Source organism: Pseudophryne corroboree, chromosome 1 (assembly GCF_028390025.1).
Source record: "Pseudophryne corroboree isolate aPseCor3 chromosome 1, aPseCor3.hap2, whole genome shotgun sequence".
Taxonomy (NCBI): domain Eukaryota; kingdom Metazoa; phylum Chordata; class Amphibia; order Anura; family Myobatrachidae; genus Pseudophryne; species Pseudophryne corroboree.
In genome coordinates this window covers 950,221,016-950,239,034 of record NC_086444.1, presented here as the reverse complement: position 1 = coordinate 950,239,034, position 18,019 = coordinate 950,221,016, and the positions used below count along the sequence as shown (strand labels likewise).

Below are 18,019 nucleotides of genomic sequence, written 5' to 3'. Positions count from 1 at the left end.
ACGTGATGAGGTCACTGGGGATTTCAGTTTATGTAGAGCAGAGCTCATGGTTGATTGGATGGAAATAATGATGGACATGCTGATCCCCCAATCATAGTAAAATAGAGTAAATCTCTCAAATTGTGTATCGTAGCTAATTGTAACCACCTGGGTTTAATTAGTTTAACAGTCTAATAAATTAGCTGGGTGAGCTTGAGGAAAAATAAATAAAAGGAAGAGGATATGTAGAAAAAAGTATATACGGAGGAAGGAAATATATTTTTATATAAGGAAAAGGGAAAAAATATATAGTAGTGAGATGACTGGTATTAGAATTGTATATGGTTGATTGTGCAACTGATAGTGTTAATTGTTTGTGTCAGTGATGGAAATAATTGTTTGATAAGTTAGATAATAATGTGTGGTTGATAGATAAGTAATTATTAAGGTATATATTGTTTGAGTGGAAGGGATGAGATGAATGGGATGTGAGGGTGAAAAAGTGAATGCGGAATATATAAAAAAAAGCTTTAAAAACTGTCAAAACTATTAAAAGAGAGGATTTAATTTTCAAGAAAAAACCCAAGAGTTCTAACACTGACAATACCATTCGCTTTGTCGGAAATTTCTGCCGAGAGTGGAAGAAGGTGAATACGGCAATACAAAAACATTGGCACATTTTGCATGCAGACCCCACTTTATCCGAAAATTTGGGTCCTAAGGTCGCCATGAGTTGGCGCAGATCCACTAACCTTAAAGACAGACTTGTAAGCAGTCACTTTCAAAAACTTCCTACAAAAAAACCAACCGTCACTGGAACATATCCCTGTGGCAAGTGTAAAGCTTGCAGATATATGTACCCAATAAAGGAAGTAGAAGACAAATTCGGAAAGAAGATACAAATTAAAGACTATATGAACTGCCAAACTGAAGGGGTTATCTATTGCCTAAAATGCAGCTGTAACCAAAACTATATTGGCATGACAACCCGTCCGCTTAAACAGCGGGTCCTAGAACATGTAGGATCTATACGTAACGCCACTTCAGACAGGGCAAAGATGAAACAACTAACCTCAGTCGCTCGTCACTTCAATACCCATCATGAAAACAGATGGGAGGAGCTTAAAGTCTTCGGCTTGGAGAAAATTAAACTCGGAATACGAGGAGGCAACCTAACTGAAAACTTACTGCAAAAAGAAAGTGAATGGATCTTCAAGATGGGATCTTTACAACCAGCAGGCATGAATGAACACATAAATTATGGGGTATATTTAAATTAATGTCCTCATACCATAACCTCTGGTATCCCATATAGTACTCCCTCTCATCTCTTCACAGCCAACCTAAAATAATTATTAGTGTACAAAAATATATATACAACCTTCCTAACACTTTACACATTCACATCAGTGCAAAATCACAATTCACTTCTCTCTCTCTTTCTCTCCTTTTATCACATAGGTTTCCCAAATAAACACTACACCTGTTTCCTCAATATATTTAATATATTTCACTCCTTATTTATATTCCGCATTCACTTTTTCACCCTCACATCCCATTCATCTCATCCCTTCCACTCAAACAATATATACCTTAATAATTACTTATCTATCAACCACACATTATTATCTAACTTATCAAACAATTATTTCCATCACTGACACAAACAATTAACACTATCAGTTGCACAATCAACCATATACAATTCTAATACCAGTCATCTCACTACTATATATTTTTCCCTTTTCCTTATATAAAAATATATTTCCTTCCTCCGTATATACTTTTTTCTACATATCCTCTTCCTTTTATTTATTTTTCCTCAAGCTCACCCAGCTAATTTATTAGACTGTTAAACTAATTAAACCCAGGTGGTTACAATTAGCTACGATACACAATTTGAGAGATTTACTCTATTTTACTATGATTGGGGGATCAGCATGTCCATCATTATTTCCATCCAATCAACCATGAGCTCTGCTCTACATAAACTGAAATCCCCAGTGACCTCATCACGTCCTGTGACCAAGCTTTTCTTGCGAAACGTACGTCAGGAGGAATAGCGATCACGTGATGCGCACACGTGACCGCGCCAGCCGGAGCGCTCAGACCCTTGCTAGGTAACGGCCCCAGCCATCGCTCTCCTCGGAGAGACCACAGACAGACGCGGCAGCGGCTCCTGAAGCATTCCCATAGCAACGGCTCCTAACCACCGCTCACTTGGAGCACTAACACGGACACACGCCGCTGCAATTCCCGGAGCTTCTACTCAGCTACAAACGGAACTACATCATAAATGACAGTACTGGTATCGTATATACGACAATGAGAAAACATATTTACTCCTTCAGTACTTAATTGCAATACTTTAAAATCTGTCATTTTCAGTTATTTTCTTTTCTTTTTTGCAAAATTAAGTTATAGGTTTTTTTCGGGTTTAATTATAACCCGCTGCCTCACTATTCCGTTCATTTGCTGTTACGCCACACAAGTCTGTCATAAAGAACGGGTGTTCTGATAACTTATGCCCGTCTGTCAGATATTTTTCTATACATGTATGCTGTCTTTCACAGCATAATTTACATTAATTATTTAAATTAGTACGGCCGTACTGATAATTCGCCCTGAGCCTAGATGATATAAGGATAATCATTTAGTAATCATATGTGGCATTTGTGAATTTCCCACACTCATTATCCTTAACAAGATGTCTTCTGTGATTTCATTATCACATGCTGTATAATCAAGGAATAGTGCTTATAATCATCCTTTGGTGACCATTGTGTCATATACCAATTAATTAGTCGATGATTGTTTTATTACATGCATATAATTTTTCTATATGGCCGCCGTGTCATGTAATTGTTTTTTCAGCTAATTACAGGTCAATCAACAAAACTCAGTCACATAATTAGGAGGTGTATGTATAATTATCTTTGTCTGTGACCATTGTGTCTTATGCTGATTAACCAGCTGGTGATTATTAGGATAATTGCATACGTTAATTTTCTCCTTCCCTGCCTGTGACTGTTTTCACTGCATCTGCTGATTATTCATAATCATATATATGTATTCTTATGACCGCCGTGTCATGCAGATGTAATTAACTCTTGTGACCACAGTGTCATATGTTGATGATTTAGCTGATTGCATGTAATTTTCTTTTGTAACACTTTTGTTACGAATCATTTGCTATTTCCACTCCTAACATACAGCAACTATTTGACATACATTTGGAGTGACCAAGGAGGAAAGTCCAATATTTGCGGTCATACTTCACTGGAGATGCCCAATCTCTTCCGAACTTGGAAGCTAAGCAGTGAAAGGCCGGGTTAGTATAAGGAAGGGAGACCTCCTTTGAACACTCTGATACTGCAAAAAAAATTTTTGACTATTGGACAAAGTGGCACTCAACTTTATGTCTTGCAAGATTGGGATTCGCATGACCAATGATTTTATTTTCTGCACCTATATAATCCGTAATGGATATTAGCAGTATGAATGATGGTCATACACTTCAATAAATGCAGATTCTTTTTGGCATAGGCATCACAGAATTTTACTCTCCGGCAATTCATCAATCGTGAATCTAAGATCACGAACAATTATAATTATTAATATTTTCGCTAAGCTATGTTTCTCACACACATTTACTCCTAGGATTTGATTTATGTTAATTAACTTGTCGTTTTGAAAATTCATTAAGTATAATATTTTCCTCTGAATCAAGAGTGCTCCCACAAAAGAGTCCTTTTCTTTGAACCTTCTTTGGTTATTTTTTGGTACTAGACCCATGGAGTCATCAGAGCATCCACTGCCACTGCCTGTGGGTCTCTCAACCTGGAACAATACCGCTTGAGCTTCTTGTTGAGACTAGAGGCCATCATGTCGATTTGTGGACATCCCCATCGATGTGTCAAGCACCTGAACACCTCCGGGTGAAGGCCCCTCTCCCCTGGGTGCAGGTCATGTCTGCTGAGGAAGTCTGCTTCCCAGTTGTCTGCTCCCAGAATTAAGACTGCTGACAATGCCACAGCACGTTTTTCTGCCCAGAGGAGAATTCTTGATACTTCTGACATTGCTGCTCTGCTTTTAGTTTCACCCTGTCGGTTTATGTACGTCACTGCCATCACATTGTCCGACTGAACCTGAATGGCCAGATCTTGAAGAAGATATGAGGCCTTCAGAAGGGCATTGTATATAGCCCTGAGTTCCAGAATGTTGATTGTCAGTATCCTGACTTGACCATCTTCCTTGAAACTGCACCCCCTGGGTGACTGTTCCCCAACCTCTGAGGCTTGCGTCTGTGGTTAGCAGAATCTAATTCTGAATCCCAAACCATCAGCCCTCAATTAGGTGAGAAGTATGTAGCCACCACAGAAGGAAGATACTGGCCTTTGGTGACAGACGGATCCTCTGGTGCATGTGAAGATGTGATCCGGACCATTTGTCCGACAGATCGAGTTGGATGGGTCTTGCATGAAACCTGCCATACTGAAGAGCCTCGTAAGAGGCTACCATCTTCCCCAGAAGGTGAATGCATAGATGCACCGATATCCGGGTTGGCTTCAGGACATCCTGAACCATCGACTGGATTACTAATGCCTTTTCCAATGGAAGAAAAACTTTCCATGACGCTGTGTCCAGTATCATTCCCAGAAATGGGAGCCTTTGATTTGGCTCTAAGTGAGATTTCGGAAGATTTAGAATCCACCCGTGATCCAGGAGTAGTTTTGTTGTGAGACCAATGCTGTCCAAAAACCTTTCCCTGGACGGTGCCTTTATCAGAAGATCGTCCAGGTACGGAATAATGTTCACTACATGTTTGCGAAGGAGAAACATCATCTCTGCCATCACCTTGGTGAACACCATCGGTGCCGTGGAGAGACCAAATGGCAGGGCCTGGAACTTGTAGTGACAGTCCTGCAGTGTAAACTGTAGATAAGCCTAGTGAGGCAGCCAGATCAGGATGTGAAGGTATGCATCCTTGATATCCAGAGACACTAGGAATTCCCCCTCCTCCAGACCTGAGATCACCGCTCTCATAGGCACTATCTTGAATTTGAACACTCGTAAGTACGGGTTCAACGATTTTAGATTTAAAATCGGCCTTACCAAACCATCCGGTATCGGTAATACAAACAAGTTGGAATAATATCCCTTGTTTTGGAAATGATGTGGAACTGGAACAATGACCTGATTCTCTACCAGTTTTTCAATGTGGGTGTGGTTCATCAAATCGACAGTGTCTAGGTCGACAATGTTTAGGTCGACCACTATAGGTCGACAGTCACTAGGTCGACATGGGTGGAAGGTCAACAGGGTTTCTAGGTCGACATGTGCTAGGTCAACAGGTCTAAAGGTCGACATGAGGATTTTTTTTTTGTGTCGTTTTCTTCGTAGAGTGACTGGGATCCCAAATTAGTGCACCGCGTCCCCTCGCATGGCTCGCTTCGCTCACCATGCTTCGGGCATGGTGCCTTCGCTCCGCTACCGCTTCACTCGGCACACTTTACCGTTCCAATCGTAGTCCACGTGGATCGTTAAGTATGAAAAAATTCAAAAAAAGAAGAAAAAAAATGTGAAAAACTCATGTCGACCTTTAGACCTGTCGACCTAGCACATGTCGACCTAGAAACCCTGTCGACCTTCCATCCATGTTGACCTAGTGACTGTCGACCTATAGTGGTCGACCTAAACATTGTCGACCTAGACACTGTCGATCTTCAGACCGGATCCCTTGAATGTAAGGTTATACTTGCTTCTTGTGAAACTGGTAAGCCTGATTTGAAGAATCTGTGAGGGAGGAGCTCCTGAAACTCCAGTCTGTAGCCCTGGGAAATAAGATCTATGACCCAGGGATACTGTTATGATGTTATCCAGATGTTACTGAAACACATTAGTCTGGCTCCCACCTGCCTGTCTTCCAGGTATCACGGTCCACTGTCATCATGCAGAAGGCTTTGGGGAAGCAGAGCTAGAGCTCTGTTCCTGCTGGTTTGTGTGATTTACCTCTAGAGCTTCTGGTGGCTGTAGAAGAACCACTGGTTTTGCCCTTAAACATGGTAGTCTGAAAGGACTGTAGATTAGGTCCTGAGTAGGCCTTCTTGGCTTGGGGGAGCTGTAGAAGGAAGATACGTGGACTTACCCACAGTAGCTTTGGAGATCCATTTGTCTAGTTCATCTCCAAATAAAGCCTCTCCTGTGAAGGGTAGGCCTTCCACGCCTTTCCTGGAGTCCGCGTCCGCAGTCCACTGGCGTAGCCATAAGCCCCTGTGTGTTGACACTGCCAGAGCAGTGGTGCGTGCATTAAGCAAACCTACTTCTTTTATGGCTTCCACCATAAAGTTTGCAGAGTCCTGTATATGTTGCAGGAGTAAAACATTCTCCCCCCTTATCTCAATTAGGTTACCTGATCATTAAGCAATGGCTTTAGTAATCAACGCACATGCTATAGTGGGTCTTTGGGCCACCCTAGCAGCCGTATACAAGGATTTGAGTGTGGTCTCAATTTTACGATCAGCCATTTCTTTCAGGGAGGCTGCGACAGGGACAGGCAACACTATTTTCCGTGACAGCCTGGAAACTGATGCATCCACTATCAGTGGATTTTCCCATCCTCAGGAGTAAAAGGAAAGGATCAGAGTAACCTTGAAGGGATCTGAAATTTCCGATCAGGATTAACCCACGGTTCTTCAAACAGGATATTCAGTTCCTTTGATACAGGAAATGTGACTGAGGACTTCTTTTTTATATTAAAATAAGTTTCCTCACACTCCTCTGTCACCTTATCATTAATTTGAAGAATGATTCTGATAACTTCTATGAGAGCCTCTATTCCCTGTGACAGAGCAGCATCCTCCCCCTCTGAGTCCACCTCCCCCTCCGCCATGTCTAACCCTTGATCATCCGAGTCATAATGCAAGATATGGGACTGAGTCTCTGTTCATAAACTCATCGACACACTGCCTTTAGTATTGCATCTCTTTCTCATTGCAGGACAATTTAGTAGAAATATGGGAAATCATTCCTTTAATAGAATCCAGCTATGCTGATTCAGCCCCGCTAGCCTGGGAAGGTGCAGTATACAGTAGTGAGCCCCCTGGGGAAGAGGAACACTCTGCCATACTTGAAACACACTCTTTGCTTGACATTTTGTAAATGTGACAGCACACACACACAGGAAAAGATTAAGAGCACCCACAAAGAGCCCTTCCATGGAGAGAGAGATATTATGGGGCCTGCACACCGCACCCTTATTGCTAATGCCAGCTTATCCAGGTCGCAGACTAAGTACTCAGATTGGGGACTTAGTACACTAATAATTACCCACCCCCCTGGTACCGCTGAGGTAATCTGAAGTCACTCCGGAGAAGCTGCGCGTCCCTGTCAGTCAGCATCTGTGTCCACTGCAGAGGTAAAATGGTGCTGGGGAGCTGCTGGATCCGCTCATAGTGAAGTCCCGCCCCCTCAAAGGTGTGCAGTCTTCCCCCTTTTTTATACTGGCTGAGGTAATTTAGTGCTTAATATGGAGTTCTAATTGTTTTAAGTCTGTGTTTGCCAGTGTGGGTACTGTGTGTAGTGTACTGAGACTCAGTTCACCCCCTCAGAAGTTGTGTGTCTGCACTGTGTACTGAGTCTGGAGATGCAGTCCACCCCGGTTAGAAGTCGTGTGTCTCCATACCCTCATGCCGCCATAATGGCCGGTGACCCGCTAACCGGGATGCCGGCGACTCGCTAACCGGGATGCTGGCGACCCGTTAACCGGTATGCCGGCTTAGTACTCACCACTCTTCACTGAGTACCACCCCTATATTTCTTAATGGTACTTCGTTCCCCCCGTACCACCCTACTTTCACCACTGTTATACCCTGTATGATACTCTGGATGATGTCAGAAAACTCTACTTTGAATTCAGACAAAAGGAAGCAAAGCAATGTAAGAGCATCACCAGACATCTATGCAAACTAACAATGGCCACAAGCACAATGGGTTGGGTATGACATCCAATGTCAAACCCAGGTGTACATCAGCTCCAAACATGATCCAAGTCCCTCTATGTTGGGAAAGCCCAAATCAGTACCGCTATTCAGCAAACAAATTTCATAATCTCATCATATGGACCTTCACATCACCAATGTATTGTTCCAGTGTTATTTCTTGCCTTGAAAAAGACTTATAATGATTGATATGTTTTGTATGCAGAGGAGTACTGCTTTGGACTTTTCCCAAAATAGAAGAGTTTGGATCCTGTTTGGAGCTGAACTACACCCAGGATTGAAATTATCACTCAGTGATTACAGGACCCTTACTCCCCTAATTCTGGTAGGAGTCCATCTTCACCACATTATGGTATATTGCATGTGAATACCTTCACTGTGCAGAGTATGAGCCTTTTTTGATATACAAGGCTTTCTTTGGATTTAACTGTGTTTGATTTGGTTTATTAAAAGAAATAATCATTTTAAGATGTTAACTTATGGATCTTTCATTCTACATGTTAAAGTGGATTTAAGGATGTCCTTCTGGAAAATGCTTTTTTTTAATATAATCATTTATTTATTAATACACACATTATATGAACTGTCTGCAGTAGATTGTATATTATTGTCTTTTCATGGTACAGAGTATGGAATTTCAGTCTTTTATTTATTTATTGAGACACTACCCACTTTTAAGTTAAGTAAAATTTTCTTGGACACATCAGATATCTATGTAGGCACCTACTGTAGGTTAAGTCACCCTATTTTTAGTTTAATGGAACCCGGTAATTATTTTAACCCTAACCCACCCATCCACAGCCCGGCCCTAACCATCCCCTCCTCAAGCCTAACCCTAACTGCCCCCACCACAACTTTAGTACTTACCATTGGGATTCTAATAGTTGGGATGCTGCAGTTGGTATAAAATCAAAAGTACCATTGGGTGACAACATCACAAAATCTTACCACAAAAGAAATAGCAGCAATTAAAACAGAAAAATGGAAAAATGACATCAATATTAAAAATGCAGATAAATGCAGAGGCATGGTTGTCAACATACACATATCTATCTAACAATAAGAAAGGAGGCAGTACAGATGGTGTAATGGTTAGCATTACTGCCTCAAGGCACTGAGGTCATGGGTTCGATTATCACCATGGCCCTAAGTGTGTGGAGTTTGTATATTCTCCCCATGCTTGTGTGGGTTTCCTCTAGGTACACCAGTTTTCTCCCAAAAATATACTGATAGGTTAATTGGCTCCTGACAAAAATTTACCCTAAAGTGTGTGTGTACATGGGCAGACTAAATGGGCCAAGAGGTTCTTATCAAATTCTTACATTTTATGTTTCTATGACCATACTGAATAAAAATGTAAGCCCTAACAGAAAAATACTTAAAAAAATGTGTTATATGAGGCGAAATGCAGTTTTTCTGAATATTGTTAAACTGACGATAGCAGTAAAATATATGCTTATGAAATTTCACAATGAAATACTTAATCCTGCAGGCTGGTTTCTAGAATTTATACCATTACCGCTAATCTCTTCCATTTTTTTTATTTTTACCTTCAACCTTTAGTAGTGAAGAGCAAAGCATATCTCAAAGACACTACAGACATACTTTCAAAATGAAAAAATGCAGCATGACAAGAGGGTTATTATCTAATCACTGCAGATACAGTGTTTCTGTATATTATTATAGTGCAAACAAAGTATCTGGAGGCAATAAACTATTTTTTTTAAAATAGATATATAAAGTATTATGAGGGATGGCATGAAAACACATTAGATCTGGTATAAGTTCCTGATCCATGTGAAAAAGGGTCAGATATCAGGGTTTCTTCTCTCCGAACAGGTGAAAAAGTAATCCCTGATATTGTCGGCTTTCAGGGCTAATTGAATAGCCCCCAGGGATCAATTAGCCACAGAAATTGAACAGCAGCTAATTGAATTCCCTCCTTAAGCTCCAAAATTTGATGAAAAATACAAATAAGTTTGTGTTAACCAATTACTTTTTATACTTCAAAGAGTTTTTCTATTTAAAGTAGCCAGGTGCAGTCATGGGTACCTGGTTTACTCCTGGCTATATAAATCTCTGTATGAGTTATAGTAATTTGGGGTAAAAATTTGATATTCTGAAATAAATATATGAATAATGTCTTGCTGTGTAGAGAGGGTGTGAAAGGAGCCTCAACAAAAAAGTATTTTAATATAAAATAAACATATTCCATCAACAAAATAATATATTTATTTTAAAATGTAACCCTATATGTTGGAATGCATGCATTTGAACTAAAAACTTCACTAATCCCAAGTATATTAACTGACAGTGACACATAGAAGTGAAAAGTAAACATAGTCATAATTGTTTGCAAGAAATTCCATGTAGACAATTTAGACACTTTAAAATAAATGTATGCCCTAAAAGCAGTTGATAAATCATTATAATTGATGAAAAATAGAAAAATCTTGTTGAAACCTAATTCAAAAGATAATCATCTACATATGCATATACATTTTTTGCACAATTCAATTTACAATATAGAGCAATCGAAAAATCGATTCACCAAAAATTTGGAAATACTATACTATCTAATAAATTAAAACTTTCAGAATCACTTAGAAGAGTATTCCCCAAAAAGGAAGAGACCAGCTATATCAAATTGATTTTCATAGATGTATGGTTTGCATTGCCTATAGGTTTTGTAAAAACATGAAGATATTATGAAATTAAAATGCAATATTAAGAAATATACTAAGAATTTAAGAATGTGTAACTTTAGTTAAGCTATACTGTATACAGGTATCTGCTTGATTGTAAAAGCAGTAAACTATAAATAGGAAAGAAACAGTATCCTTCCAACAGATCTAGATGGATGAGAATTTACAAAATATTAAAAAGGGTTACTAAAACCATACTGTATCTCAACACTTCAAAAACAAGTTTAATTGTTCATTAAATGATTTGCTAAATTTCAAAGTTACAAAACAGATAAAAGACATTTGGAGAGCCCATGACAAAGAGACCTAAATTGCAAAATCTGAAATTAAGTGAATTTGCATTTTAAAACATTGAATCCTTAAGGTCTTAATAAAGACATTAAGTTGAAGTACAGTAGCTTCATTAGAAATGTAAAACATTATAATTCTCAAGACTTTACAGCTAAAATAAGTTGGTAGAATATCCTAATAAATTATTTTTATCTAATTGCTGTAATATTCTGCATTTCTAAAAGGCACAGAGTCTGGCTGTAGACTATATACTTCTTTATCTTTATACAGTATATCTTTCTTTTTAAAGGGGTCTTGGACTGCACACCCTAATTACACACAAATAAAGAAAAAATATAGTGCCAATGCCACTCTACAATACTAAGTATTGCTGGACAGAATAATTATAATAAACTGTGCAATCTAACATAGAGCAAAACTGAGGTTTTTGGCAAATAAATACTAGTCCACCAACCAGCATCTAGGTGACCTCATCTCTGGTGAGTCCCTAACACTAATCTGGGCCAATCACCCCAGGGAAGCACAATAGTATAAAGCTAAGGTGTTAGTGAGTGTTAATATAATGAATCAAATGCTATTTTATGTGTTAAAAAGAGTTACACGGGTGAAAGGTGTTAATAAAATGGTAGAAAGTGCAGTATTACTAGGAAAAATATTTAAAACTGTTAAAAAATGCTAAATTAAATGTTATAATGTTCCAAACCAAGACAACCCAGCCACAGTAACCCAAGGGGCACCGCACCCCAAACTCATCCCTGCATATTGAAACTAAAGGCACAATGAGGGTGTCCTACAAATTTGTAGAATTTGTCAGTTTTAGGGATGACTTTGGGACACGGTGTCCCTTGTGTTGGTGTGGCATAAGCACTATATTGTTTGTTTCTTTTTAAAGTCTTCCAGGATTAACAATAAACTGTTATATTTATAAAATCCACATTACTTTTTCAATGTCACCATAGACACATGGTTACACTCATTTAAGTGGGACAAAGATTAAGGCACTGGCATCAATTTAAGTAAAATATCACTATTTGTTACCTGTGAAACTGGTGCTATAAAGGGGGTCATTTCAGTGAAATAACTATCACATGACATAGTGATATAGACTAGTTCAATTTTGTCTATTTCATTGACCCATTGTTATAACATTGGATCGGGAATACAAACGTATATACTGTCTATACAGATCATTGCTGTTTGATTATAAAAAACTGAATATGTTATTATGAACTTTACTATAATACATAGAGTGCATCTGGAAAGCATTCACAGCGCTTCACTTTTCCCACATTTTGATGTGTTACAGCCTTATTCCAAAATGGAATAAATGCATTTTTTTATACAATACCCCATAATGATAACGTGAAAAAGATTTTTTGAGATTTTTGCTAATTTATTGAAAATAAAAAACTAAGAAATCACATGTACATAAATATTTACAGCCTTTGCTCAATACTTTGTTGATGCACCTTTGGCAGCAATTACAGCCTCAAGTTTGTTTAAATTTGATGCCACAAGCTTGGCACACCTATCTTTGGGCAGTTTTGCCCCTTCCTCTTTGCAGCACCTCTCAAGCTCCATCAGGTTGGATGGTAAATGTCGGTGCACAGCCATTTTCAGATCTCTCCGGAGATGTTCAATCAGATTCAAGTCTGTTCTCTGGCTGGGCCACTCAAGGACATTCACAGAGTTGTCCTGAAGCCACTCCATTGATGCCTGAAAATGTGTCTTTCTTAATATAATGTTTGTCAATGACAATCTAAAAGGCTTAGCAAGGAAAATAATGTGGTATTAATGCAAGCATAAGAATCACCAATATTTGATTTTTAGATATTTGCAACAATGATCAAAATCTAGCTGACTTTCATGGGTCAGAATTGTTATTCTATATACTTGACTTTTATATGTAAGTTTACCATTTGTTTGAGGTGGAATATATATCATACTGCACACAGAACCAAAGTGGGCAATGCATGTTGGAAGAGATGTGGGCTCAAAGGAAATCCCTTATATACATCATTCTAGGGGCATGAAGAATCTATTATTTTACTTATTTGTACAACACTTTCTGACTTAATGCATAACCATCTAAGCCAACAGTGGTCAGAACTATGGGTCCTTTCCCCAACCCCTCTCTTTGCAGGGCATCTCCACTACACTACCAGCCTGTGCTACTAGTCTGGGGCTAGATCAGAATTAAGGGGTTGCAAGATTCATTTTTTATCTAATTTTAACATATATTACATTTTAATAATAGTCAAGCCTGCAGAGATCACTTATTTAGGTGGGTATGCAGCGAGTTCCAAACCACCTTAGTAAATATCGATTTTCTATTCATTCTTTGGCAAAAATATTGATGGTCTATTATGTTCTATTCTACAAGGAATTAAAATATGTAATTGATACTGCACTTGTGTAGCTATAGCTGCTTCAATAAAAAATCTTAAAAAATCGTAAATGTATGTGTCTCTCTCTCTCCAACGCGTTTTGGGGTTGAAAGCACTTTGTCAAGGATGAGGAGTGTTGTTTCCGTTTCCCTTTTATTGTTGAACAACAATAAAAGGGAAAAGAAAACAACACTCCTCATCCTTGACAAAGGGCTTTCAAGCCCGAAACGCGTTGGTGAGAGAGCCGGAGGAAGAAGACACTGGTTCACGTCATCAATGAGCGCACGGCAGTGCAGCACGCTCGTACATCACCAGCCAGCGGGAGGAAACCAGGTCCGGAAGTGAGCCGCGATCAGCGGCTCATGAGGTAGGGAAAGCAGGGTCAGTTAGAACGGGACTCTTGTTAACGATCTTGGACATTATAATCGGAATCCATGTTACTCCATATACAATACCTCCATCAACACACCTCTAAAAAGAGTTGTAAACATTTTTAACTAACCAAACCCTTTTTTTACACGTCTGAGCGGCAAATTAACATAAAGCGCTTCTATATTAGACACATACATGTTCTATTCTACAGTTTGGATTCTCGGCAGGTTTGAGCTTAGTAAATTAATGGGATGCAGTTTCAATATAAGTACATCTGTCCACCATTTTTAAATACATAATATTTACCAAAATCAAATTTTTATGGCTGTGGGCCTGATCCAGAGCTGTGTGCAATGCTGATGGTCACGTAATTCAGTGATTTTTTGCAACTGCAAAAGTCCTATAGTGCATATATAGTACATATAGTGTATGTATAAAGGTACTGCTGCGATCGGGACAGACGGTAACAGAAATGTTGTGAAGGGCAGAAATGTGATTTGGGCAGTGACTACGAGGTGGCCAGAAATTAACACAACATGCGAGTGTTGTGTCAGTAAAAGCAGCTGCTTTCTCAAACACAAGCATATGAGGCCACTCAGTATTACATCATGCACAGATGCTAGAAGTGGGCGTCTCAGACCTTGCGCATTTGGCCACACGGATATACATAAGGGAATGAGCTTGCAGCGGCATTTGTTGAACCAGACAAGCAACTGCCAATAGACTCTGCTGCTCAGAATCAGGTTCTGTATGTGCAAAAATAGGTGTTTAATATGCACTCAGGGGCTGATTTAGGTCGCATCGCAAACGTGATATGACAGTGATTTGTGAGATGGCCCTGCTGTGCAAACAGGCAGGTCCTATCCTGTGTCTGCAGTTAATTTGATTGGTTCACATTAACTGAGAACGCCTCTGCCCGATTGACAGACAGAGGCATTCGCGGGGCGGGTGGTGGGCGGAAACCAAGCATTTTCAGGGAGCTGCCGGGGAAATGGGGGCATGATGGCTGCATTTTGGGGGTGAGGCAAGGGAAACAGGAGCATTTCGGTGGCACTTTTGGGGTGGCTGCATGTCATCACACACAGTCGCTCCAATTGCAAAAATGGCAATGGGACTCCTGCCATTGCAGCCAGGCTGCGCTGGCAGGAGGCATCCACAGTTTCTGCGACCATGCTGTAATTGTGGCGTTATCAAAATTACATCGTGATCGCAGTGGGTGAGCGGTAGATAGCTTGCTGGGGGGGCCCTGCGATGGGATAAAAAACAGAGTCTGCAATCCTTACTGAATAGGGTCTTCAGTTAGGAAAATTCCAATTTGCCAAAATCATCTCATCAAAGTTGTGCATCTCCCACTTATGCCGGTAGACATGTGCTTCCTTCTAAAACACAGGCTATCTGTGCAAAAGAAGGTACTGTATGTGATATTACAAAACAGCATTTGCTCTGTGGAACTTTATATTTAATAAATACCTTTGTGTTTCATATATTAAAATGTAATCTATTTTTAGTTGTCATTCAATCCATGTGTTGGTAAGAGATGCAGAGCAGTACTCTATATATTCCTGTTTAAATTATAATAATAAAATATTATATCTCTAAGATAAGGTGGCTGAGTGTTGCCAAGTCCTGATAACTAGAATTACTGGAAACCCCAGGCCTATTCTGCATATACCTATTATATCAATTCCCATAACACATACTATACATGGAACATTTTTGACCTTGCCACAGGTTTTTGTAGAGCAGACATTGATGCCATTTTCTAATAACTTCAAGGGCTAATTTCTTTTCACAGAAAGCGGAATACTGATGGAAATCATTATCGCTACATCAAATCTGAGATTTGCATTGATCTACAGTAAACTATAGAACGTGGCAATTATTCTAAGTTTAATACTGGAAATGCACAAATCAAAAAAATATTAAACAATCAGAACACTATCTGTGGAACAAATTTACTCTCATGTCTGCTAAGTCACAAAACACAATCTCAATATGAAACAGGAATAAATTATCTATAGCGTTCCAAAAAGCAGATTATATTATTTCAACAGAATATGCTACAGGGCACATATTATGAAAGCTGAGCTCAGGTTTATTCCCGAATCAATGTCCTCTTTGTACTGAAGCTTGAAAGCTGATATGAGGCTTTTTATTTTAGAAAAAGTCATAGCCTTTTAGCAAACTATATATTCCAGATGGTCTCTGCGTGCCAGATACTGTAGTTTTTGCAAACTCAACACAGTATAATATTCATTAGAAACTTATTATTATGGTAAAACTGCATACAGTATGTCTTGTTAAGTACTGAACGGTTTGGGTTTGATTAAGACCTAGAACAGGGGATCATAAGAGTGCCATCTGAAATAGGATTGGTTCTCCTAAAGGTTTTTAACACTCATATTTAAAATAAGGGGAGGTGGGATGAGTAAACCCCCTCATCAAAGTGTGTAAATAGGAATTCAAGTACTACAATAACTTTGTAGTGTTTTATGAAAATATAATCATGCAGCTCGCCCCAAGCATTACAGGCTATTTTAATTTATACCCAGTAGGTGGCTTGTCTTTCAAGTTTACCAAAGTGAATTTTGGGGTAGTACTATAAGCTACAGCATAATGGTCATTATTACCATTAATTTTAATTCATTGATGCATTTTTGGGTCTTTCCAATAGTGCAAGGTCAGTCTGGATTACATTTTGGCTGAAGGGTCAAGTCAAGGACATTTTTTTTAAATGTGATCACTGAAGTCAAATTATTGTTGGAGTTTGCTATAGTCAGTAGATCAGGTGCAATCAGGTATCAGAATGTAACTAAGTATGGTGGAGGGTTAGGGTAAGGTTGCAGAGGGATGGTTAGGGGTAGGCTGCGAGTTGGGGAGGGTTATGGTTGGCTGCAGGAGGGAGGTTTAGGCTGCGGGGAGCGGGTAGGGTTAGGCTGTGGGGAGGTTGTTAGTGTTAGGGGGATGGTTAGGATTATGTTTAATGTGCCCTAGCGTCCCTGTCATGATCAGACTACCAGGATCTCGGTATTGGTGTTCTGACCGCCGGCACCTCATACCCAACCCATTTAAGGTCAGAGCAATTTCTGCTAGGGACATGTGGTGTGTCATTTGTATACTCATGCATAGAAGTTGATTTGCAGACTTAATACATCTGTAAACATGGAAGACAGTAATAGCCTAAGAACAGAACATTGAGGAATCTGACAAGTAACATCTACAGTAGGAGGCTCGAGTTGTATAAACTGGGATTTTCCTGATAAATAGAAGTAGGGCTGTGTATTAGCGCACTGAAACAGGACATCTGCATTTGGGTAACAGTTATTCTACAAAGAATGAATGCAATGGCCATACTGAATTGAATGTGCTGGTGAAATCATTGCTGTCAGCAATTGTATGTATTCTAGACAGGTCCTGTCTAAGGTTTAAAGATTAGTATTATTTGACGTTTAATGTATGTTGTCAAAGTAATATTGGGATTTTGCTTGCCTAGTGCATGTCATCAGCATGCTCTTGTAACCGTTCTTTAGTAGCATTAACACTTCCAAATGGCATCTCTTAAGTGTATGATAATGGTAGTAAACCAGGTAAGACAAGTCTCAGCCACTTATTTTATGGAATGTCACATGAGAAGATCTGACTGAAATACTTCAGCTATCACATGAGTCATATACAAGGGATAGTTGGTTAAGTCATAAACGAAATGTCCAAGGGGAAACATTTTAATATCCTTGTACAAGATATCAGGATTTATTTGCATTGTGTAACACAGTCACACATCACTAAAAGGTCATGATGAAAGTCATGTTGAATACTACAGCAGTGGATTCGGGAAGTATAGTACTGCATGCTATGGAGACACCAAGCCCAGAGAGTGTGGTAATTGTAAGGTTTCTGGCAATAATATGCCCATAAGGAGTAAGCATATCTCCCAACATGACCCATTGCTTAAAATGCTATATAATAGTTCAGACACAAAGAAAAAGAATAATAACTGAATATTGTGCCTAGCATAGGAGCATCAGAGAATTTGTACAGCATGAAAGCAATTAACATCAACGTACATACTTAGAACTCTACTCAACATAAAAATAAAAAACAGTGGAGCTGTGTAGCTATTTATATACAGTATGATAATGAGAATAGTAGAACTAGCCACATTTGTGAGGACCAAGTAAAGGAACGATGGTTGCAAGTAGGTAAGCCAATCCAGCCTCGTTTTTCAATCGGATTTGGGATTGAAAAAATCTTAATTGATTGAGTTGATCATGGCCCACCCTTACAG

At 39.2% G+C, this 18,019-nt stretch overlaps 1 pseudogene; it reads left to right on the top strand.

Annotated features, from left to right (window-relative positions):
- The first annotated feature begins 3,240 nt into the window (after nucleotides 1-3,240).
- Nucleotides 3,241-3,360, top strand: LOC134941946 (5S ribosomal RNA; annotated as a pseudogene).
- The last annotated feature ends 14,659 nt before the right edge of the window (nucleotides 3,361-18,019 follow it).